Source organism: Hyaena hyaena, unplaced genomic scaffold (assembly GCF_003009895.1).
Source record: "Hyaena hyaena isolate Hyena2069 unplaced genomic scaffold, ASM300989v1 scaffold_79, whole genome shotgun sequence".
Taxonomy (NCBI): Eukaryota; Metazoa; Chordata; class Mammalia; order Carnivora; family Hyaenidae; genus Hyaena; species Hyaena hyaena.
The window spans coordinates 995,254-1,021,381 of NW_024080711.1; the positions used below are offsets into that span (position 1 = coordinate 995,254).

Genomic DNA, 26,128 nt, shown 5'->3' on the forward strand with positions numbered 1-26,128 from the left:
TCCCGCTGAATGACATCTCTCTTCTTATAACCTTCTGCAAGACGCTGTAGCCCCACTTTGCATCCCTGGTATTCACACTCCCTGTCTTTTCCAGTTCTCAGTTCTCTGTCCTCTGTTCCCTTCTGGAAGTATAACCCCCTGAACACACAGGCCCAGGCCTCATGCCCCATCAGGATTTGCCTCTCCCAGGACCACTCTCCATAGTTCCTGTTCTATAGACGCTTCCTCAGTCCGCCACCCCCAGCCCGGGGTCTCACACAGCTCTGCCTCTCGCAGTGTCTCTGCCGGACCGCCACTTCCTGACTTGCACCGCTTCATGGGCACTTGCCCAGTCTGGTTCTCCCCTCAGTGCACTAAGATTTGGGAGAAGACACTCATAGTTTCAAGTTGTCACTCTTTTTTGTCCCCACTTGCTGTTTTTTTTTTTTAAAGTTTATTTCTTTATATTGAGAGAGAGAGAGAAGGAGGGACAGAGAGAAAGAGGCAGAGAGAGAGAGAGGAAGAGAGAGAATCCCAAGCAGGCTCCACACTGTCAGCACAGTGCCCAACCCAGGACTTGATCCCACGGAATGTGAGATCATGACCTGAGCTGAAATCAAGAGTCAGAAACTCAACGGACTGAGCCACCCAGGAGCCACTCCCCCCGCCTCCGCCCCACTTGCTCTTTCCAGTGAGAAGTGACATAGGCCTTGAGAAGGTTAGCAGGAAGTTACCAGGAGGGCAAAGGGGAAATTTCATTCCAGGAAGAGGAAAAAACTAATACAAAGGCCCTAAGGAAGAAAATCAAGTGAGAGAGGGAAAGCTAGAAACCTGGGGTGACCTGAGGTGATGGGTAAGGTGGGGTGGGGGAGAGCATGAGGGGTAGGGATGGAAGGCCTTGCCTTGTCAAGGATTTTATGGGAACTCACCCAAACATCTTTGAGCAAGAGAGTTAGCTCTGTGTTTATATTCATTGTTCCTCGTGTTACAAAGGGCTAGTATCCTTGATAAATGAAGAACTTGAAATTGATAAGAAAGTTGATTTTAAAAATTAATAAACTAACTTTTAAAAATAGCCAGTAACTCCAGAGAAGCAGGTGCAAAAGATATTAGACAGTTCACAGAAAAGGAAATACAAATGGCTCTTTAATGTATAAAAGATGTTCAGTCTCACTCATCATAAAAGAAATGCACATTAATTCTCTACTTAGATCCCATTTTCACCTATTATGTAAGCAAAAATCTCAGAATTTGATAACACATTCTGGTAGCAATATCAACCACTGCTGGCAGAAGGTAAATTAGCACAACTCAGTGGAGGGTGATTTGACGATATCTATCCTAGTTGTAATTGCTTATACCTTGAGATCTATTTCTGAAATTTGACTGTAGAGATATACTTGTACACATGTGAAGTAATGCATATTCAGGGTTATTAATTATAGCACTGTTGTAATGGTGAAATATAGGGAGCTGGTCAGTGCCCATCAATCAGGTACCATTGAGTAGATGGTGAGGATAGATTCCATACAATAGAATATCATGCAACTGAGAAAAAGAATGAGATGTGCTCATGACAGGGAAGGCTTCCAAGATATTTAAGACAGTTATAAGACAGTTAAGAAAAAGATAAGCCAGCATAAATAGGTGGTGCATTTTGTGTATAACGTGGGGGAGGAGAAAGGAGCCTGTGTATTTGCATTCTCTTGTAAAAACATAAAGGAATTGGGGGAGGTGCAAAATGATTGCCCAAGTAGAGGTGAGAGAGGTTTGGGAACCAGGCAGATGGGGGTAGGTGTGAGGAGGAGACTTCACTGTGAACCTTTTCATATTTTTTGAATTTCGAATCATGCAAATGTGTACCCTATTCAAAATATTACAATTAAAAGATCATTTCCTGTTTCCATAGTCTTTCTTTCAGAAGACTTCTGTAGCCTGGCTGCCAGAAGAACCCAGCACCCGGTCTGATGACTCACACCATCTCCAATGAATCCTCAGCGGTAAGAAATATTCCCCCCAAACACATTCATATGTGTCTTTAGAGGGCAGGGGCACCACATCACACAGTTGTAAGTTCTTAGAACTCCCACAAGGTTGAAAATAACATCCCCCCCCCCTCCTTCTGGGGGCTTGGATTGGGGTTTCTGTATTTCCCCATGTGCTTTTTTTCCCCACTCAAGTGGTCATGTTCAGATAGTATTTCTACTTCGTAAAGCCACTGTCTGCCCCTTATTTTCTGAAGTTTTTCTTCCTTGGGCATTCCCTCCCAAAGATGACCTTGCTGAGAAGTTCTTGAGAACTGGTCACTCTTGGTGCTTTGTGATCGCTTGTCCAGACTCTGTACTTTATGCAGATCAAATGCGGCTGCCCAATTTGAACACCTTGTAAAAACATTTAAAAATCACTCAGCGAAAATCCTTCAAACAAGGAACAGCTGGGCTGGAGAAAGAGCCAGCTGGTTGCTCACCGCTTTCTCAGAAGTGTGGGGGGAAGCACAGTGTTCAAGAATTCCAGGAGGTGAACGGCAAAATTAACCCACACAAGCCCTTTGGTTGGGACACGATTGCCTGAGAAAATGGCCCTCTCTTGGACCAGCTGTGTTCGCAAAATTGTCCTCTTTACAGGGCAGAATCAGGAGATTCTCCTGGGAGGGGGTTGAGTCTGAGCTTCCCTTTTCTTGGTTTAATTGCTCTCTGATGGTGACACCTGTCACTCAGGTCTAAGCTAACTCACTGCACGCATATCTGCTGCAGATGTTGATGAAATATTTATAAGCTCAAGTCCAACCAGGTCGACTCACTCTCTCTTCTGCTTTTCTTCCCTAAAGCTGGCTTCTTGTAAGAATTCTGTTCACTCCTGTGTAGCTAGTTTCATTCCCTGGATGGAAAAGTCTGTGGTTTTGATTACACATATGGACTCCCAATCAGTACAAACTCCTGGGGTGCAGCGACCACCTGTTTTTCATCTTTGTTCCCCCACAGGTCCTAACATATGGCTGACCCTCCATAAATACTTGCTGAATAAACAAATGAATGCGTGGTTAAGTGGACATCTAACACTTGTTATGTATTTAGATCAGCTCTGTCCAATAGAAAATCTGTGATGATGGAATATATAGTGGTGTTGTTCATTATTATACTCGCACGTAGCTACAGAGCCCTTGAAATGTGGCTGGTATAACTGGGGGACTGAATTCTAAATTTTAATTAATTTTATTTAACTTGTCACATGTAGCCAGTGGCTACCATATTGAACGTGCAGATTTAGATTACTGTCTGTATAATTTGATCACCTACACTGATAGATTGTGTAGCCTTCTCAAGTTAGCTCTTTTTGCTGAACATGGCCTAGAAATTTTCAACAACAGTTTGGAAATAGTGAAAAAGCATATTTGTGCATCCCCTGGCATTTGCCATCATCACCATGGGCAAACAGAGGCCAGAAGGAGGGAAGGTGAATAGAAGTGAGTTCTGCCTGCCTTTTTCTGAGGAAGTCTTGGGTCCCCCAGGAGTGTAGATGGTCAGCCTCTTGGTTTGTGACTCACCTCTTGGTTTATGACTCTACAACACTCCAAGCCCCGCCGGCAGGCTGGGCACAGTCTGGGCTTAGTCCGAGGGAAGAGTGCCATGTGGTGAGTCATCCTTAGCATTTCTCAGAGCAGGTGTTCTTTGGGGAGCCTCCTTGGAGGGCCCCACCCAATCAGCCTTTCCCTGCAGGGGCAACTGTAGCCCGAGGACAGGTATGAAGTTCATTCCTGTTCGGGAATATACGGGGTGGTGTGGAGTTACCAGAGACTCCTGCTCAGAGATCCCACAAGGATTTGGATACTAGAGGGGGTTTTGAGCTCCGACTGCCCCGGCAGAGGCTAAAGTCCCCTGTGTGGGTACGGCAGCAGCTTCAGCAACTTTAATGCCAAACCGGGACATTTTCTTCAGCACTTGGTCCCTCTGATTCCACCCATTGTGGCCCAGGACAGAAAGCAGAGTGCGGTCCCACCACTGGGCTGGAAAGCCTGGGGTTCTTCAGTCACAGCACGAGCCTGGCTCCAGGGTACATGTGTGCGCGCGCGTGCGCGCGTGTGTGTGTGTGTGTGTGTGTGTGTGTGTGTGATCCCCTAGGTGCCACTGTCCTCTAATGTGTGAAACAGGACAGAATCTCTATACCCGAGGTGAGCAGTGCCTGTTTCCCCTGTTGAACAGAGGAAGTTCCTTTTGCTTTCTGGAACAGGAAATGTTACAGAGCAAGTCATGAAAGTGCCCGTGATACCAGGTCACTAAGTCGGAGCTCCCAGAGCTGCCAGCATCTTCGACTCTCAAGCTTCACAGATACAGGCAAAAGGTACCTGCCATCTAGCACTCCCCAGTCCCATGCTATGCTGTTCCTTCTTGGGTGGCCTGTCACCTCTCATTTGAAAGACAAAAGGACTGCAGCACTGGATCCCTGACACAGCAGAACCCCCAGGGGGCCTGAGGCCAGGGCAGTGTCTGGGTACAGTATTCACCTGGTGGTGAGCCATCTTCCGGATCCCAGAGTTGTTTCCACCTATCTGACACACCCTGCAGGCCCAGCGGGCAGGGTAGGGGAGCCCATACTGTACATGGCACAAGGGAGAAGCACTGGGCTGGTTACCGGTTGCACAAGCAACACCTCATTCAGGGCTCAGGTAAGTGTCGAGGTAACACACTAATGCACCTCCCCCTCCCTTTGCTCTGCTCATCCTCGCAGCCTCACCTTTACAATCTTCATGGGCTGGGGCAAGGCTAGGTTTGGAGAACAACTGGGGTCCAGAGACCCAATCGTTGCAAGAATCACACGCTGACAGCATGGCATTCCACTGTCGGCTTGTCAGTCGGCCTTTGCTTCTTGAAATTTCATCCAGCTGCACCTACTCTTCATCACTGCCCTACATTTTTAGAGTTATTCATCCCTGCAGATGGTGTGGCTCTTTCTGGGTCAAGTGTGACTGGAAAGGCTGGTTGGAGTGGATCACCCTGGTCGTTCTGGAAAACTCTTTAGGTTTCCTGGGAAAGTATTCTGTCCCAGCCTAGTGTTTGGGGCTCCGCACATTTCTTGGGATGCTGAGGATTAATACCCCCAGAAATGATTCTTTGAGGGCAAATCTATCTCTGTGCAGCACAGTCACAGAATTGTAGATTTTAAGAACTGGAAGGGAACGTTGAGATCACAACTTCACTTTTAGAGTAAGAAAACAGTACCACAAAGGTCAAGCAATTTGGCCAAAGTCATCGCAGTTTATAAGCCTAACTACTAGAACCTTGAATAGAACTGCTAGAACCTGATCAAGATGATACATAAATCAGCAAGTTGGGGTTGACTTCAATTTTTTTAACATTTATTTATTTTTGAAAGAGACAGAGAGGCAGAGTGTAAGTAGGTGGAGGGCAGAGAGAGAGACACAGAATCTGAAGCAGGCTCCAGGCTCTGAGCTTGAGCACGGAGCCTGAGGGGGGGCTCGAACTCACAAACTGTGAGATCATGACTTGAGCTGAAGTTGGACACTTACCTGACTGGGCCGCCCAGGCACCCCAGGTTGGGGTTGACTTCAGATAAAACAGGGGACTTACTCAGGACTCCTCATTTAGAAGAAAGGATAGGGCTTCAAAATTATTTTGAATAATTTCCCCCTTTTCCTCCAGCATCAGATCCTCTAAATGTTATCACGCATTAAGCGAGATGATAAATATATTCTCTCCTTTACCATAAAGTGTTTTTGCTTTTTCCTTCCCTCCAAATCGCATCAACTGGATTTGTATAATTTGGGATTCACCTGATTGACTGAATCTGGTCATAGGAGAAGACCCAAGGGAAAGCCTTACTGCCAAAGGGGCAAATAAAGCTAGCGCAAGGCCATCTTTGCATCTCCGTGGGCCTGCCTGTTGCTATGTGTCTGAACTTGCAGAGATCTTATAGGAGGATGACCTCCAAGGTAGAACTGGGGACAAAATTTGCTCTTCCCTCTCTCCCAGATGATGTGCCTGCCAACCATCAGATGTAGACTGGTATGGTATTGGGATGAGAATGGGGGCAGCTGATACCTTCTAATGACTTAAGCAAGCTTTGGTCAAATGAACCCCTTCGATGTAGGTAAGAGACATTCAAAACCTTATTGCCATAGAATAGGATACACACAAGATGAGTGAAGTCTCTGCTTTTTCTGTGAGCAACATGGGTCTCTCTGGTCTCATCCTGGAAATGCAGGGGCCAGAGGTTCTCAAAGTAGGATCTGGTAAAAGGATCAGTTCATGTTTTCCACAAGGCTCTTTATAGCAGGCTTTTCACTTGTCCTTCTAGGGGTCATTCCAGTTCTGTTTATGAAACGGTTGCTGGTTAAGAATCTGGCTGTCATCCATCCTCTATGGTGGGCCAGTGTTGTGGTGGAAATCCTGTTTTCCTGGAGATGTCAGGGTTATAAACTAGTTCTCGGGCTGGGGTGCCTGGGTGGCTCAGTTGGTTAAGCGTCCGACTTCGGCTCAGGTCATGATCTCATGGTTTGGGAGTTTGAACCCCGTATCAGGCTCTGTGCTGACAGCTCAGCCTTGGATTCTGTGTCTCCCCCTCTCTCTGCCCTTCCCGTGCTTCTGCTCTGTCTCTCAATAATAACTGAACACTAAAAAAATGAAAATAAAAAATAAATAAACTAGTTCTTGGCTGATTGTCCCTGTCTGCCACTGCCCATGTACCCTCGCACTGTATCTACTATTCTGCTATTATTCCCCCAACAAGATTTTATGTTCCTTGAGCCCAAATAACAGACATTTTCTTTTATTCCCTATCTAGTCCATAGCCTGAACACATTATACATATTAATAAGCAATTGAGTTTTTAAAGGCTTAAATTAGGCAGGAACATGCATTCATAGCAAAATATGTATATATTGTATATAGAGTAAAAATTTAAAGTAAAAAAATATGGTGTTATTTATTCAAGTTGGCAATGAGACATGGAAATTTTTTTTTTATAGAAAATTATCTTGGTAGAAGACTTCAAAAGTCCAAAGGTTCTCAATAATGTCCCTTAAGAACTGTGATGGAGATGTTGCAGAGGGTGATAAGTCAGCGTGGAAGGTGCGAACTTTGCGTTCACATATGTGAAGAAGTCAAACAACACCTCTGAAAACTTAGAACCAAAGAAAAGGTTGAGAAATGTAACAGATATTGAACATGCCCCCAGAGGACATGGTTCAGCACCCTAGCATGCATCGTAAGGACAGACTGGGCCCAAGCATCAGGTAGTCAGATAGACGAGAGGAACGCACATTTTGAGGATGCCCTCCCAGAATTGGAGAGCAATGGCTCAGATGTGACCAAGAGCCGCCATGTGGCCTCATTTCAAAGGCTTTTCATATACCTGAGGCCTGACACCTGTGGAAGCCCATTCCCCCAGAGGTGCCCTGCAGCCTGAGTGCACCTGGAAACTAAAGAAAGCATTAGGCTCCTATTCTTTGAGCCGAATCAAAAGGCAGAGTGGTGCCCAGCCATTTAATTTTAGATTTTAACATGAGGGGTTTATACAGTCCCTGCCACGTTGATGTCGTCCACACAATCCACAGCTGCTAGGGCGGAAGCAGGAGGTGGTACTCAGACCCTTGTAGCACTTTACTGGGCGAGAATAAGCAAGGAAAGCTAGCATTTTAAAGTCCAAATTGCTCAGCCTTGGAAGGTTCTGTGAGGGGAGGAGGCTGAAAAAGTTTGAAAGGAAGGATTGTTCTGCTGTCTTGGGTGCTGGTAGTGGATTAAATATCAGCACTAACACGTGCATTTAAATCGTTCCACTGGGTTGGAGAAGTTTTAGCCCAAGGTCACTTATTTCTAGTTCTGAATACAATTATCTAAGTTGTTGCCTTAAAATTTTCAAATGGCTTTTTGAACTGGATTTTGGCCAAGCTGTCAGGCAGGCGTTTAGAGAAACGTTGTTAGCTTTGGAAATTGTTTCTTCTGTGAGGACCCTCGTGACCAGGAGGTATTAGCCCATCTCCCCCAGTTTCTATTTTGGAACTGGAGACCTCTCTGCCCCTCTGTTTTGTCCTGGTTTCTGTTCAAAGTCCACAGAAGTCTCCCACTTTTGCTTTTCTGGAGAACTCTCCCAAGTCTGGGAAAAACAACAACCAAAACTCAACCACACACACGCACACACACACACACACGGTAGAATATCTGTTTTCGGATGTTGTTTTGAGGATAGTAATGTCTGTTCCTTAAAAATGTGTCATCGGGGCGCCTGGGTGGCTCAGTCAGTTGAGCATCCGACTTCGGCTCAGGTCATGATCTTATGGTTTGTGGGTTCAAGCCCTGCATCGGACTCTGTGCTCACAGCTAGCTCAGAACCTGGAGCCTTTTTCAGATTCTGTGTCTCCCTCTCTCTCTAACCCTCCCCTGCTCACTCGCTCGCTCGCTCTCTCTCAGATATAAATATAACATTAAAAAAATTTTTTTAATGTGTCATTGACCACAGCCAAAAATGACACAAGAAGGTCTGATCTTAGAAATAAGGGCTGTGACTACCTCAGCCCAAGGGTGATGAGGACAAACCAGAGGAAGGTGTGCTCATGCCCGTGACACCCTTGTTCCCCACTTGTCCCACAGGAAGAAACTTCTCTCCTCCTTTCTCTGTGGAAGACCCCACTCCAAGTTGGGGGTGCTCATACCTAAAACTCTTCCCTTTCCTGGGTGAGGCGGGCCTGGATGCCGGGATCGCACCATTGCCAAGTCGGGCAGCACACTCACTGTGAGTCTCAAGCTAAGGCAAGCTGTGTAAGATCAAAAGCAGAAGGAGCTCTGTTCTTGCCCCTGATACAGGCTGAGGAAGGCCCAACCAAGTACCTGTGACTTTCTGGGGGCATCTCTTACCAGGCTCAGACATCTGGTAGGTACCAGGCATCTGGTGGGACATCGAAGGGACACTGATACTGTCCCTTTTGGGCCCAGAGAAGACATGAATTTCCAAGATGTAGGTGTTTAATATTTAACAACAGGTGGAAGGAAGCCCTGATTTTTGTATCGTTTGCCAATTTCTGTGGTGTAAATACTCCCAAGCTAACAACAGGATGTTAACTGGCTTGCAAAATTGTGTAATATTAATGTTGGTCTTGTGCAAATAAAAGCCAGCACTGGCTCACCATTGGCACTAACCCATGTGCTGTTACTAAAACTGACCAGAGGACCCAGAGCAATGGCTTCAGAGCCAGACAGACATGGAGGGTCTCTAGCCCTAGCACTAGGGAGGTATGTGGTTCAGGCCTGTTACCTAACCTTTCTGAGCTTTAGTATACTTATCCAGAAAACCACAGTGAACAGTAGCTGGAGTAGTCTCTGTGGCTAGATTGATGGAAGACCATGACTGGCAGCCCTCACCAAACCTTGTGGTCTAAATTATCATTGCCCAGAAGAATAGGAAGCCATTTGAACAGGCACTACTCCCATCTCAGGGGTCATGTGCTGACCTTGAGGGTTTGTTACAAGTCTGGAATAAGATAGTGAATGGGAAGGGCCGCCCTGTAGTAGGTATTTGGTCCCCATAGGTAAGAGTACCTGACTTATCCCACTCCTCCTTATTCCTCCTGATTTCTTCTGGTAAAGTCCCAGTGAAACTGGAAGACCATGGGCCTCTGGCCAGGGTCGGGCTCACCTACCCACCTGTTAGAAACAGCCTGTGCTCTCTGCCTCCTCTCCCTGCTGGACTAATCAGACTGGACCATGCAGAGTTGGAAGGCCTGAAGAGCTGGCATTAGAGCATACCCACCACATTTTTTAGTATCTTTTTCTTCAATCTCTTTAGCCACTAATTTATATCTTGGGTCCTGTTCCTTTATTTATTTAAAAAAAGTTTTTAAATGTTTTATTTATTTCTGAGAGTGAGAGGGGCAGCATGAGCAAGGGAGGTCAGAGAAAGAGGGAGTTACAGAATCCGAAGACAGGCTCCAGGCTCTGAGCTACCTGTCAGCACAGAGCCCAACCCGGGGCTTGAACCCACAAACTGTGAGATCATGACCTGAGCCTGTGAGATCATGACCTGAGCCAAAGTCACACACAACCAACTGAGCCACCCAGGTGCCCCCTGGGTCCTGTTCTTAAAGGGCTTTGCTCTCAGTCATGACAAGCCACAGCCCCTCAGAGGTGAATTACAGTTGTGTCTCCTAGAAGGAAGAAGGTGAAGGGCACTTGGCCAGTGCTCCACAGTGGCTCTTGGCTATTTGCAATCCACACATGCTGCTTCAGCTCCCACCTCCTGCGTGTCTTGCTGCCTAGGGGCTTCTGCTCACGCTGGAGCATCACCTGCTAACTGATAGAAGTTGAGAGTGGCCCCAAGGCAGCATCCTGCAACCAGTGACAGATGAGCACCGATGAAGAACAGCCTGGTCTCTACCTGCCTCAGGGGAGCTATCTCTGAACACTGCATTTGACACAAGCCCAAGTTTCCCTGAATGATTAAGCTACCCCACATTGGTAGCTGGCTAGATCACAGATCCTTTATTAGCTGTCTTCCTCCCTATTTCCATTGGGTTTTTTTTTTTTTTTTTGTACCTCCCAATACAGTTTGCAACTGAGTTCTTGTCTCAGTGTCTTGTCTCAGTCTCCGCTTTAGGGGGAACCCAGACAATCATAGTGGATGTATGATTAGCCAAAAGAATGATTCTTGGAGAGTGGAATTCCAAGCTCTGCTTTCTGAACCGGAAATAGAACAGTCTGACACATACACATGAATGGATGGGAACAATGGGACAGAACGCTTGAAATGGAAATTATCCAGCAAAATCAGAGAGGTTTAGCTGCCATCCTGATAACATTTAATGGGAGGAGAGATGCTGCTCCAGGCATCTTAGGCCAAAGGAAGCATGTGGCTTCCTGCCATTAATCCAGGGTCATACAGAGGAGGACAAGCCTGGAAGACTTGGGCTTAGGCCCCTACATATTGTTGGGTGCTCATTCTGACAGGACATCCGGAGCACATTCTAGCTCTTTTCTCTGTGTCTCACCTGATTCCTCTTCTTTTTTTAATGTTTATTTATTTTTGAGAGAGAAAGAGAGACAGAGTGAGCAGGGGAGGGGCAGAGAGAGAGGGAGACACAGAATTGGAAGCAGGCTCCAGGCTCTGAGCTGTCAGCACAGAGCCCAATGAGGGGCTCGAACCCACGAACTGTGAGATCATGACATGAGCTGAAGTCAGATGCTTAACCAACCAAACCACCCAGGCTTCTCCTTCCCCCTTTTTTTCTGTAGGCTTCAGGCCCAGCGCAGGGCTTAAACTCACCACCCTGAGATTAAGACCTGAGCTGAGATCAAGAGTTGGAAGTTAACCAACTGAGCCACTCAGGTGCCCCCAGATTCTTGAATAAAAACCCCTCTATACATGGGAGCCATTCTTATGGAGGCCAGACTCCCGTTGCTTAGGATATGTGGCTGTTTCTTGGTCTAGCAGAAGGGAAAGCAAAAGATGGGAATTGCACTGCATGTGCCCTTTTTAAGCTCCTGTGTATGAGAGTCTGTGCTGGGGGTCAAGAGGGATTTAGGATGAATGGGACCTGCCCTCATGGAGCCCACAGTCTGAGTAGAGAGACAGGCAGGACACCCACTCACCCACTAACTGCAGATATAGCCACATGAAAATTCTCCTCGGATATCTGGTCTACCAAAGAGCTGATAGAGGGCAGAGAGGAATGACCAATTGCAATTCATAGGGTTGAAAAAGACATTCTGTATTTGATGAATGGAAGTAAAGCTGCCAGCAGAAGGTCAGATTCATAGTAGGAGCTCCATAACCTTGACTCACATCTAGGATCCTTTTGACATTGAGAATTTTGTGTCTCAGCACTAGTGCAGAGACTGGCTTGTAGACTTTTGATGAGTTATAACTACAATTATCTGCAAAATGAAAGGCAAAAAGCGAAGGGTCTATTTGTAGCTCAATTACCAAACACTGGGAGGATCTGCCTGCTATCATCTGGATTGGCTGTCCTTCTGCCAGAGAAGGGTGTACAGTTGCCTGCTATCCATCTCACTTGGCTCTGATGGCCATGACATCCCAATCCCAGATACTGGACGACGAGGGTCCTGCAGTGGGGGGAGTTTACCTATCCAGGAAGGATCCGGAACACAAGTGGCAGCTCTTGTACCAACCCCTACAGCCTTTGCTGCCATGTTCACTGTATTCCAGTGACCTCCAGAAGGGACTGTATTGAAGGATGGGCTCCTGCAGGGAGACATCTTGGCAAGGGAAGATGTCTCTCCCGTGTACAGGGAAGAGAACGCAGTATGGTGCCTGGAGGGTGGGAATCCTAGAGTGTGCAAGGGGGTGGAAAGGAAAATGGGCTGGGAAAATGTTGGAATGTTAGAGCCCAAGTTCAGGACCACCATGTGAAGCTGTGCAAGCCTGCGTGAGCCATCTTCACTTTGAGATTCAGGGGAGCACTTGCAGCCCGCACCCTGGGAATTCTCCCCAACCCTCCCACACAGCAGCAGGAAAGATGCAACACTCGTTTGCTGCCCGTCTGCTGCCAGTGAGGAGGCTCCCACTCTAGCTGGGGAGCCCTGCCAGAACACGGAACCGTGGATAGGTGTGTGGGAGTGGGGGGAGGTGGGGAGGACCCTCGGCCCTCCCCTATTAAGGTGGGGAGGGGGTAGCTGTTTAAGGAGGAGAGAAGGCGGGGGAGGGTGACAGAGCTAAAGCAAAGTCACTGTTTTATCTAGCTGGCTTGCTCTCAGGACAGGCCGTGATTTGTAAGCTCTGGGGTGTGTGTGTGTGTGTGTGTGTGTGTGTGTGTGTGTGTGAGTGAGAGAGAGAGAGAGAGAGAAATAGAGAAAGAGGGAGGGAGAGAAGTCATGAGAAAGTAACTTAGCAAAGCTGGCGATACATATCTTCAGTAACTTTTCACTAATCAAAAGTAATTTAATTCATTTCACAAATGTGAAAGGTAATTTACTTATAAATTAGATTGTTGGCGCTTTCTGTTGGTTTGTTTAGAAGATATGAGGGAATGGAAACATTTACTGGGACAATTAGGCTTTCTCCTCTGTTCCTCACCAAGGAGAAAACAAATCCTTAGAGATGAAGGTTCTTTTCTCCTCACTCTCTACTCATCCCACGACTTCTCACACTGCAATTGTTTTCTCTCCTGCCCTTGATCTCCTCCTTGCTGCCAGTTTACCCTGTGGAATCATCGACTCAGTCGGTCAGCCAGTCATTTAGTCGGTCTACACACATATATGCCAGGTGCTGGTGTCTATGGGTGGACGCCATTAAATAAGCAGATTATAGCTTTCATTTAGTCTAAGGAAGAGTTTTCCAACAGTTAGTTCACTCCTAAAAGGGGTTCGCCCTCCATGAGGGAAATGTCTGACTGCTTGAGCCAGGAAGAGATGCTTCTGGAGAATTCTTGTGTCATGCAGGGCTAGGCTAAGATGATACCTGAGATTTCTCCCAATGCTGAGAGGCCATGATTTTCCTGTGATAATTAAAAAAAATTTTTTTTTAACATTTATTCATTTTTGAGAGACAGAGAGAGCTAGTGTGTGAGCAGGAGAGCAGCAGAGAGAGAGGGAGACACAGAATCTGAAGCAGGGTCCAGGCTCTGAGTTATCAGCACAGAGCTGGACGTGGGGCTCGAACTCATGAATTGCGAGATCATGACCTGAGCTGAAATCGGAGGCTTAACTGACTGAGTTAAGGAGCCCCACTTGTAATCATTTTTAATGGAACTGAATGGACACCAGGGAAAGACTATGGTCCCTAACTTGGATTTCCCCCCTCAACTCCAAAGTGATCAAGGCAACAAAGTAAACGTTCACACTGATCTCTGTTCTCTCTCCAGCATTGGATGACTTACGATCTGTCTAGACTGAGCTGAAGGGGTGAGGAAAAGGGCAACGTGAATTCTCTAGAGTGGAAACACCATGGAGAGGAGACAGGGCCTGTGATGACCCCTGTGATGCCCAGGCCGCGGCTCGATTCACCCCTCTCCCGCCAAAAAAAGGCACGGGTCCTCCTCGACCAGAATGAAAGATAACAATGGAAAAATGAAGGACTGGATAAAAAGACAGAGAACCGAAAACAAGCAGTTTTCTGACTGGAGATCTGGCAGCTTCTCCAAATCACACCGGGCAGAGTGAAGCGGGGTTTCACTTCTGGCCACCTCGATTCGCTCTACCAGGCACGTTTTGTGCATTCCCACTGCATGAGCCTGCACTTTGGGGACTGGAAGACTGAGCTCCACGACTCTTCCCCGAGCAAATAAACCTTCTGCCTGCCCGTCCTGAATCCCGCGGGCCCGTGCAGGAGGGCTTCCTCCCGGGAGCCCTAGATGCCTTCCCTGGGCCGGGTTACCATTCCCATCACAAAAGGATGCCGGCCATAAATCTCCATGATCAATGCTGGGAATCATAAGCTGTGATTTTAATAATCCTCCCAAAGATGGAGAAATTCTTGGTGGAACCCACCCTTCTCTTGACTCTCTTCACGAATTAAGTATAAGTCTGCATCTCTCCCTTTTCCTCCGTCGCAGTGCTGTTCTGTAAAACTGCAGTTAATCAGGGAAAATTGGCAATGGAAGTGTCTGTCAGAAAGACTGTTCTTACAACTGAGCCCTGCCTGGTGTAGGAGATGAGGTCATTTCTTAAGCTTCTGGTATCCAGGGAGGGGGAAAAAAAGAGCAATAAAACGGGTCCGTTAATAAAGGTGTGAGAGTCTCTGGGTATTTTCTGTTAGTAAAGAGACCTCAAGGAAGGTTAATTCTGGGCTGAGAGCAAACCTTTGTCGAGGATTTCATTTTAGAAGGTTCAAAAGACACCAGAGAGAGAGTGAGAACAAGAGGCAGGAAGAGGCCTGCACAGAAAGAGGGAGAGAGATGAAGGGAGGGAGAAGGCAGGAGAGCCTGGCCTTGCTGAGATGTCACAGGAGAGAGTCATACAGCCTCCAGCAGTCTGATCATGGTGGAAATGTCTGTTAAGAGTTGATGCAATGGAAGAGAGAAATTTCTGAAAAAATTTTTTTAAAGATGTGCTTTTGTTCCTGATGCTCTGTTCACCTGGAATGCCCTATTCCTGTCCAGCTTTAGCCTCTCTATTCTAAAAGGGGCTCAGTTCCAATGCCTCCTCCTCCATGAAGACTTCCTTGGTATCTGTAGTTACATGTACAATTGCTTCATTTTCTGCAGGTCGCTAGCAATTTTTTCCGTTGATTTTTTTTTAATATCTAGTCATGGTAAAATACACATAACATAAATCTTACCATCTTAAACATTTTTAAGTGTACAGTTCAATACTGTTAAGTGTATTAAATTGTTGTGCAACCAATCTCCAGGACTTTTTCATCTTGCAAAACCGGTACTGTACCCATTAAACATCAGCTCCCCATTCTAATGACCACCACCATTCTACTTTTCATCTCAACGAATTTGACTACTTTAGGTACCTCATACAAGTGAAACCACACAGTATCCGTCTTTCTGCAATGGCTTATTTCACTTAGAATAATGTCCTTAAGGATCATTCAAACTAATTGCATATATCAGAATTTCCTTCATTTTAAAGGAATCCTAACTTGATTCTATTTTTCTAAAAAAATTTTTTAATGTTTTATTTATTTCTGAGAGAGAGAGAGAAAGAGAGAGACCCTCCTCTGAGCAGGGGAGGGTCAGAGAGAGAGAGGGAGACACAGAATCTGAAACAGGCTCCAGGTTCTGAGCTGGCTGTCAGCACAGAGCCTGACGCGGGGCTCAAACCCACGAGCCGTGAGATCATGACCTGAGTCAAAGTCAGGCGCTTAACCAACTGAGCCACCCAGGTGCCCCTTGATTCTATTTTTCTAATGGCATTTATAACATGGGGTCTTATTTTTAAGCAGCATTCGCACACTATATCTCTCTTAAAGAATTCTAGATCTTTTGAGGACAGGGTCTGAGTCTCCACACTTTTGAGTCCCACTGTACCTATTAGCCCAGTGGTTGGCAGAGAATTTGTGCTAATTTGTTGAGAAGGTCAAAGGACAAATGCTTGAGTGGGCTTTTTGTCTTGAGTGGGCTCTTCTAGAGCTCCTGGTTTCTCTAGAACCACACCCCCCAAAAGATTCAGCAGATGTTTAAATCAATCCACATCATCAAGTTGAGGTGAGCAGAAAGAGACTGGCAACCATTTGAGGTTGATCTTACCCCACAGACTTGAATCAGTCCTGTGTCTTCTCATGGCTTGAGTCTTCTTCTTCCTTTGAGGAGACACCTCCTTTGGGACAGGACGGTGGGTCCAATCTTAAAAGAATAGACAGTGGGAGTAAGAAAGAGTAAGGAGAGCAGGGGATGGTTCACATAAGAATGGAAACTGATAATTAGATTTAGATTTTCCATCCTGCTAAGTCTCTGGTGTGTCATCACTTTTAATAAGTATCTTCTGATAAAGATGGAGTGGTAATGGGGGGTCGAGGACTGGGGCGGGGTAATGTTAATAATCACACTAAGCATTCTTTCCTGCCCTCTCCCCCAGGTTGTCACTATAGAAGACTGCTTTTTTCACAGCTCAGGAACAGTAAGAGAAGCCTTGCTACGATTTGGGAGCTTGGCGAACTAAATGCAACTTTATGTTTGGTCTGTAATAGCTATTTTTAGAGTTGCTTTAGTTAGCTTGTCTTATAGCCCTGCCTTTCTCTTTGTCCTTCCACAATCATTTGTAAGAGGGGATCATAGGACAAACACAGGCATCAAGTCAAGCAGTCTTGGGTTCTACTGGTGGTATAACCCGGGGCAGGCCAATTCACCTCACTGAACCTCAGTTTCCTTATCTGTACAATGGGGGGAAATACCCCTAACTCCCCAGTCTTTCCTGATGATTCAATAAGGCCATGAATATTAACTGCCAGGTCTGGCCTACAGCAGTTGGATAATACATGTGAGTTTCCTTCCCTTTTCCTGAGTTAACCTGATGTCCCTCTTTTCCAGGCTGTGGCTGAATTGGATTCATTTGGATCCTCGACTCCACATAAGCCACAGTCACTGTACTGGCTTTGTCTCTTCCTTAGCAGTCCATGACCTCCAAGGAAACCCTGTGGCAGTTCATCTTTCTGAGATGGCTAGACTCATTAGAGAAGAATATTTCCGGTGTGGAATAAGGCTCTGCTCAGGCCTAATAGAATCTTGTTGGGAGATGGAATTTTCAAACCTACAAGGGAAATCATGGGAGAACAAACCACCATGGTTCAATTTATTTCCCAAATGATTTATCTCCATAGTAGGCAGGAGACTCTGTGTTTGTACATTGCTATTGGAGCCTACCTACAGAAGAGCCTTTATTTTTCTGATCCACATCACCTTTATTAACAAAGCCTAGTCCTAAGGGTCAGCAAACGGGTAGGTGAGTGCTTGGCCAGCCCAGAACAAGCAGAAATATGAAAGCATTTTCTCCAAGAGTCTAACAGAGCCGGTCCCCTCAATGACCCAGAATGCCAAAACCAATAGCCTGTTTTTATTTATTTATTTTTAAATGTTTTATTATTATTTTTGAGAGAAAGAGAGAGAGAGAGAGTGCACACACACATACACAAGTGGGGTAGAGAGACAGGGAGACAGAATCAAAAGCAGGCTCCAGGCTCTGAGCTGTCAGCACAGAGCCTGACACAGGGCTCAAACTCATGAACCATGAGATCATGACCTGAGCCCAAGTCAGATACTTAACTGACTGAGCCACCCAAGTGCCCCTCAACAGCTTGCTTTTGAGAAAAAGAACACGGGATGTGTTTGAGTTACCTTGTCCCTTCTCATTCAAGTGTCATTGTATTTATCTGGAGCACAAAATAGCTGTATTTTGTCACTTTCTTCCATCAAACTCTTCCCCCTTGCACTTCAGAGAAGAAAACAACTACTTCTTACAAGGTGGCAGTTAATCAAGGCTTCACGGAAGTACCATTTGAGTCTGGCCTTAAAAGATGGGTAGGATTGGAAACATGACTTTCTGGCATAAAGAACAGCAGCAACAAAACACAGAAGTGGAAACTTGTAGTGGCATTACTGGAGAATGATTTGGAAAATAAGATATACGGTAGGAATTATAAAAACTAGGTAATGTTAAACACTGTGGTAGACATTTCCTAAGATGGCCTTTAGTCTCTGCCTTCTGATCTTTCTGCTCTGTGTAACTTCTCTCTTTGAGCATGGATTGGACCTACTGACCTAATGAATAGAGTAAGTAGAATATATCTGAAGTAATAGGGTACCCTTCTGAGATTAGACTATTCAAAGACCGTGGCTTCTTTCTTAAACACTTTCTTTCTTGCTGTTGCTTTCTCTTGGATTGGGTGCCCTGTAGAAAGCCAGCTGCTATGTCATGAGACAGCCCATGTAGAGGACCACACACTGAGGGCCTGACGCCTGCTAACGACCATGTCAGTGAGCTTGGGTGTATCCCTTCCCTGCTACAGCCCAGCCTGCAGATGAGACCTCTTTGCCAACTGCTTGAGTGCAATCTCTTGAGAAACCTTGAAGCAGAAGCATCCAGCTAACCTGTGCCGAGTTTCTTGACCCACTGCAGCTGTAGATAGAAAATGTTTATTGTGGGGCACCTGGAGCGTTCAGCCACTTGAACATCCGACTTCAGCTCAGATCATGATCTCACAGTCCATGGGTTCAAGCTCCACGTCGGGCTTTGTGCTGACAGGTCAGAGCCTAGAGCCTGCTTCGGATTCTGTGTCTCCTTCTCTCTCTGCCCCTCCCCCTGGTAGCACTTTGTCTGTCTCTCTCAAAAATAAATAAACATTAAAAAAAATAATAAAATAAGGAAAATGTTTGTTGTTTAAAGTCACTAAATCTAGGGGTGCCTGGGTGGCTCAGTCGGTTGAGCAATCGACTTCGGCTCAGGGCATGATCTCGCAGTTCGTGGGTTCGAGCCCCGTGTCGGGCTCTGTGCTGACAGCCAGCTCAGAGCCTGGAGCCTGTTGTGGATTATGTGTTTCCCTCTCTCTCTGACCCTCCCCTGCTCATGCTTGCTCGCTCGCTCTCTCTCTCGCTCTCTCAGAAATAAATAAAAAAAACACTAAAAAAAAATTTAAAAAAGTCACTGAGTCCGGGGGTAATTTGTTATGCAGCAACAGATAACCAATACAAGCACTTACTCTAATGTACCAGATGCTGTGACAGGTACTTCATATGTCTAACATCATTTAATCAACATTAGGTGGGTATCCTTGTCCCAATTTTTTCAGGTGAGAAAACCAAGGCTTAGACATCTCCCCAATACCTGTTATACATCTAATAAATACACAAGCTGAGCTTCAAATCCAGGCTGCCTTATTGCTGGGCGTGTGCTCTTAACTGGGACATTCTATCTTCTACAATTTGGTTCACTCCTAGTGCCCCTCTTATCAGCTCCATGTCCCCCAAGTTCTGTTGGCAACATGGTCCTCATGTCTCAGCATAGCCTGGAAGGAAACTTGGGAATTTCTCTGAAGTTCTTTTGAACAGAATCTCACTATGTTCAATTCCCTTTGACAGGCTGTGCCATCAACTTGCAGCTCCATCCATTCTGACAGGAGTGATCCTTCCTCCCCAGTCCCCAGGACCCCATCTTCTTCTTCCTTATCTCCTTGCCACTCTTCGCCCTGGGCACTACCTGTGTTTTGTGAGTCAAGGCTTATGGGGCTACCCATGGGTGGGGTTGTGGGCTTTCTCTTGCCCTGGGCTGGAGGTTGTTTCCTGGGAGACCACATCATATTCTTCAGGACTCAACAAATACAACTTTTCCACTTACTTCTATCACAGGACTAGGAGGACCCAGAGAGTCCTGCTCCAGGAGATGGAGAACCCTAACTCTGCGGCTCCTTCTCTGGTCTCTGATAAAAAAAAAAGTGGAAACTCTGCCCAGTCTAACTCAGCTTCCTCCACGGTTTCATTGGACACTGGTTTATTTCAGGGTATTCCTGGGAGATTTACACTCAACACTTCTTTTTTTTTATTTATTTCTAGGAGAGAGAGAGACAGCGTGAGCAGGGGAGGGTCAGAGAGAGAGGGAGACACAGACTCTGAAACAGGCTCCAGGCTCTGAGCTGGCAGTCAGCACAGAGCCCGACGCGGGGCTCGAACCCACGAACTGCAAGATCATGACCTAAGCGAAAGTTGGACGCTCAACCGACTAAGCCACCCAGGCGCCCCTACACTCAACACTTCTTGTCAGTCACATGCGGTGGTCCTTCCCTGGGCCTCTGTAGGGGAGGCAGGGGTGCAGATGTGTGGGCTGCCCCATGCTGGGTCCTGACCAACCACCATATTCCTTCTCGTCACAGGATCTATTGCCAACTTAGTGAGATCTTTGACACACTGTCTGAGTCTCAAGAAGTCCGTAGATGAATGGTTATCTTTGGCTAATATTAAAAACAAACAAACTAATCAAACAGGAACTTAAGAGTTAGAAATGACCTTTCATGGTTGATAAGACAGTCTCTACTGTTGACCTAATCCTACATTTTGCTATATACTGTGTGTATAAGTTCATAAGCACGAAGGAAGTCACTGCCAGAAAATGAGCTCCAACCCCCTGGACTTTATACCCTAGTTCCCTGTTAATCCTTGATGGAAAAGAGCAGGGCCCTATGCTTCAAAAGAACTTGTAATGGGTAAAGTCCAAAGGCAATCTCTCCCTGGTGGCGGGAGAACCGGGCTCTTGTTAGCTCCACCACCTGCTCTCTGGAGGATCCTGGGGGTTCACCTCACCTCTGTGAACCTGTTTCCTTGTATGTCACACCAGGAGGGTGGGGCAGGCCACCTCTAAGAACTCTTCTAGTCTTGACTCTGCTTTTATGGACTGGCCTAGGAACAGGGCACCCCTTCCCACTCCCTTTCCTCTGCTCAGATGGGCTCCCCAGTTCTGCTGGCTCTTGACCTTGTACTGGTCCATCTGGAACAAGGTTTCACATACGAGCGCTCTGTGGGTCCAAGACCTCTGGGTCCAGCACCGGCTGAGTAAAGGAGCAATCTTCCGGCTCTCTGGATCATTCTTAATAAGCCAGGAGCTTCCTTTTAGAAACATAACATACGGTCTCCAAACACCCAGAGTAGCCCACTCCACGTTCATTGGAAGCTGAGGAAAGGGAGGAACAGCAGCTAAAGAATTGCCACCTCCTTCCTCCCAGGATTAGGGCACCAGGCTGGAGGCCTACACAGCCCTGTGACTAGGCTCCGTTTTTACGGAGGTGGAAAACACACGAATGCTAGAATTGAGACTCAAACTCAAGTACATGCCAAAGGGGATTTTAATGAATCCATAAATATTTATTAGAGTGAAAAGGTCCTCAATAGATCATCTGAGTTGGCAGTTTATCAGGCAGAGAAGTAAAATGATTTACTCAAAGTCATACAGCTGGAGAATGCATTTGATTCACATTGTTTTTAGACACCTTTCTCTAGTAGGACTGACTCAGAACCCCTTGAGAATGAGTTCAAGGGCATACGGTTGGAGGCACTCAGTTACTCTGCCTCCCCTCTCTTCCCTAGCAGGAACTCCCCCACTTTCTAAAGGATGTTCTTTGGCCTTCCACAAAACAGACTTGCCCGATATCCAAGGGCCATGTGTTAATACCCTTCCTTCTATCTTATCAAAATCCCTCTAGCCTGGGTTTGTCAGAGGTGACTCACTGCCTGGAGCCCTTTGCAAGGATCTGGGCTGGGGTTGCAGGGCTGAGAGGTACCAGCTTCTCTGTCCATGTCAGACAGAGAAGGGCCTCTTAAACCTCCACTCTTCTTCATCTCCCCCAGCGGGAAGCCCCACCACCCGCATTTAGGGGAGCTTGGTCCCAGAAGCCATTCCTGGCCTTTCTCACAAGCCCCTGGCGTGCTGGTGGCCCCTAGGGGCACATGATCCTCAGTGACATAGGAACCAGGATGGTGGTTGTGGGAAAGCAAGCAGATGCCCTGAAATGTGAGCCGAATGGCCGGTCCCCCACCCTGAAGCCCGGTGCCTAAGGACAGCTTCCTTCGGTCCCCTGGCCCTTCCGGCGCAGCAGGAAGGGGAGACAGCCTGTGAAGACACGGCGGCTGTGAGGAACACTGCAAAGAGGTTCACGGGAGCATAGGGGGCAGAGTGACTGATCTGGGAGGCCAAGACAGGTGTTCCTGAAGAAGTGGGGTTTGGGAGGATTCCTGAAGGGGCACAAGCAAGGACAGAGTGCGGGGCTGGACAGAGGCAGGGCCTGAGGAGAAAACTGCAGGGGAAGGAAGGGGGCCAGTGTGGCCTAGGGCAGAGCGTGGAGGGGACAGCGGTAGGAGTCAGGGCTGCAGAGGAAAGCTGTGTGTCAGCTGCTCTCAGTCTTGTCTTTATGCTGCAGGCGATGGGAAGCCTGCAGAGGGACTGGAGAAGGGACTGGCGTTCAGGGGACACTGGCTACCTATTTGGGCACCCAGCCCAGTGAGAGCCATGGGCCCAGAGGCCTCTTCACCCTCTGGTTCCAGAAAGTGCCATGGATAACCCCAGGTTCATGGACCAGAAATGACACAATGGGGCTGGGGGCAGGGTGGGGTAGGACGCCAGGAGAGTGGGCCCTCAGTGTCACCTTCCCAACCCTGGCCAAGGGAAACTCAGGTCCCTCAGGGCTGCCTTCTCCAGATGCTGCCTTCTCCCCCACCCTCCCAGATGCTGCCCCCACCCCCCCTCACTCCCACTCTGACCCCAGAGTGCACTGGGCGCCCTAGGCTTCCGCATGCCTCCTCTGCCCTGCTTACACCCCAGGTGCTGTGAGTCACCTGCGTGGTGAGTCAGGGGAAGAGGTGAGAACGGGAGCCCCCGGGGGGAGGCCGGCAAGGCAGGTGGGCGCTAGGCAGGCTGGAGCCCAGCCCCCTAGGGGGAGCAGCCCCGCCCCACGCCCCCCCATCCCTCACCCCCCCACCCCCACCCGAGCTCTTCAGAGGAACCCTTCCGTCCCATCCCCTGCAGGAAGCTTCTTCCCAGCTCCCTCTCCTCCACGCCCACCTCTCCCCGCCGCCACCGGCTACCACCGCCACCATCACCATGGTTACGCCTGTTCCTGCCACAGCTCAGAGATCAGCGGGAGTCGAAGCAGGGGGAGGGCGGCTGGTCTCATTAGTCTTCCTATTGAACTGGATTCTTTTCAAATCAGCTCATGGCTGCACACGGCAGATCCAAGGCCTGCTCACCTGAAGGGCTCGCCTCAAACACACACGAGATGAGAACCGCTGAACAGAACACGTATGCCGTGGGGACTTACTTGCCCCATGAAAGGATTGCACCCCAGCTTTCCCTTTATGCGCGGAAGCATACTAGTGTGTTGGTCAGGCCTGATACCCAAGACTTAAGGGCCACTCACTGGGTGACTTGAGGTGGACTTGTAAGGCTTTGGTTGTTAGACACACAGACCTGGATTCAAATCCCGATTCCCCCAAAGGGATAAACTGGGCCAAGTTACTGAAGCTTGCTGGGCCTCGGTTTCTTCTTGTGTAAATGGGGGATAATCACACTGGCTTTGTAAGTTGTAGTGAGGATTAAAGATAATTTATGCAAAGTGGCACATAGCCGGCGCTACTAAAAATGGCCATTGTTATTGCTGCTGTTATTATCATTAGAGTTTGGAGCCCTTCCAGATGCTTCACAAGGATTTGTTGATTTGAGGTTTACACAAAAGGCAGGTTTCCCCAACAGTGACTTGTGGGCTGCCAGGACCATCGGCTTCAAGATGGTGGGTGGAGCAAGTTCCAACCCCTCCTCAAAGGTTTCACACATGATGAGAGACATAATGTGTTACATTATGAACTGTAGTGCATAAAGACAGTGGACCAGTGAAGGAATTAGCAGGAAGGAGGAAAGTCCACACTGAGTGGACCAGGGCAGGGTAGCACACCTCAAAGAGGAGTAATTTGCTACTGCCCCATCGAACCTTGGCAAGTCTGTAAAAGGGGATGATGTGGGGCCTGAAAAGAGAGAGATTATTTAGAAATATTTACAAGAGGCAGATAGGCTTGCAGGTCCCAACCTCTACTCCCCACCCTGCACAGGACAGGAGAGTTATTTTCCAGAAAAACTCTCAGAGAATCAGAGAGACTTTGTGCTACCAATATCAGATACAGAGGAAGCTGGGGTCAGGTGAAAGTTTGCACACTGAGTGAGCCCTTCTCCCCTGCCTCTTCCCCCTCCGAGCCTAAGGCTAACAAGGGTGGGAGATTGAAAGAGTCTTTCCTGCAGAAACTGAACCAATCCAGGAAGAAGACCTATACATATTGACATGTGGAGGCTCCTGGTGAGAAAGCCATTGTCTCCCTGAGCAGCCTATGATAAATCCCACCCATATATGCAGAACTTTAATCAGCTCTTTGGGGCCTCTTCCTTAAATCTAATCTGAGTAACAGTCAATAATCACCAGAGAGGAAAGCATCCAACATGACATAGAATATAATAATCAAACAGGAAAACAAAAGGATCTATGAAGGAAGCAGAAATGATGAACGAACAGCAGAAACTGAAAATAAGTATATTTGATATCTTTAGAGTCAGAAGAGAAAATGCTGCATCCATAGGATGTGATGAAAAAGGGATGATCAAAGCAAGAAAGAGTTTTTGGAAATCAGAAATATGAAGCGAAAATTTAAAAACCCTGTACCAGCGTTGGGAGAAAGAGTTACAGAAATTTCCCTGGAAGCAAACAAAAAGAACAACAACGAGTAAGAAAGAGGGTTAGGGGGGTAATTCAGGAGGTTCAACAGCCAAAAAGTAGTTTCAGAAAGAGATAGAGAAAAGCGATGGTAAGGAAATTATCAAGGAAATAATAGGAAAATATATCAAGGAAATAATACAAAAAGATGTTCTGGAGATGAAGGACACAAGTCTTGTCTAACAAGCCGAGCACAGGAGTTAAAGACGGACCTAGACCAAGATACCCCATTGTGACACTGCAGAACTCTAGGAATAAAAAGGTCTTAAGAGTTTTCAAAGAGACAACTAAAAAGTTACGTATAAAAGATGAAGAATCAGAACAGGATTGGACTTCTCAATAGTAGCGTTGGAAGTTAGAAAACATTGGAAAAATACTTTCATGATCCCAAGGGAAAATTATTTTCAGTCTAGATTTCTGTTCCCACCCACACTATTGAATACGTATGAAGACAAAACAAGGACATTTTCAAACACACAAAATACAAAACAAAGTTTACATCAGATGTACCCTTCCTTGGAAAGCCAGTGGGGAGTGCTCCATGATTAGGGAGTAACCAAGAAAGAGGAAGAAGGCTTGTGATCCAACAATGCAGAGGGAAAAGGGAATTTCCAACATGTGGGTGAAGGAAAGTCCCAGAATGACAGTGATGGGGTAGGCCTAGGAACCAACCAGTTTAGGTTAGAGCAGAGCATTGGGAACTCCAAGAAAAATTTCTCTAAGAAATTCCGATTATCTATAGGTTTGAGATGTAAAAAGGATTGTATAATGAATCAGCTTGCAGAACTGTAAGAGTTAGATATTTAGGAAAAACAAACAAAAAAAGCAAAATATAAAGGATGTATCAACTCCAGAAAGAAGAAAACATTGAGAAGAAAATAAAATAAAATCTTGGTTCATTACTTGGCTCAGTAATGAACAACGTTTATTTTACATATCATAATAATGACAACACTGTGTGTGGATTGAACCAAAAAGTGATAAACAATTATGTTGGAAAGAGAGAACGCACAGGAAGTGGAGAGATGAATGATTTAAAATATTCACTTGCTATACTGGAAAATATTTAAAATAAATGACCTGAGAGAGTGAGGTGTGTGCCTATTATCTAAAAACATGAATGTAAATACCAAAAAAGAGGGGAAAAATACTATGAATGTTGCAAGTGATTGCCTACGAGGAACAAAAGGAAGATGAGGTAGGAAGGCGGTCAAGGGACTTTCACAGATGGTATATTTTGATAAAATATAAATAAAAATGAATTAAAAATCCAAAGAAGACTGGACCTATGTTGGTCCAGTGATGGTTTCACAAACACACACCTAGGGTGCTTTTCAAATCCATCAGTGATGAAGTCAGCAAAGTGTCAGATACATGCATAGCATTAGGAAAATTTCTAGAACTGGGACCGTTGTTCTTACTAATACGAAAACACCACACTAATAACTAGCAATCGTTTCTATAGGCTTTCAAGACACCCTAGCAAGTTTGCTACCCTGTTTTCCCA

General features: G+C 46.6%; 1 long non-coding RNA gene across 2 annotated transcripts in view; it reads right to left on the reverse strand.

Annotated features, from left to right (window-relative positions):
* The window catches only part of LOC120232867, an 83,865-nt gene that overhangs the window by 24,459 nt on the left and 33,278 nt on the right, over window positions 1-26,128 (reverse strand). For both annotated transcript variants that reach the window (XR_005528667.1, XR_005528668.1), the window contains exon 2: window positions 16,139-16,234. This is a non-coding gene — a long non-coding RNA (uncharacterized LOC120232867). The remainder of the gene's footprint in view (window positions 1-16,138; window positions 16,235-26,128) is intronic.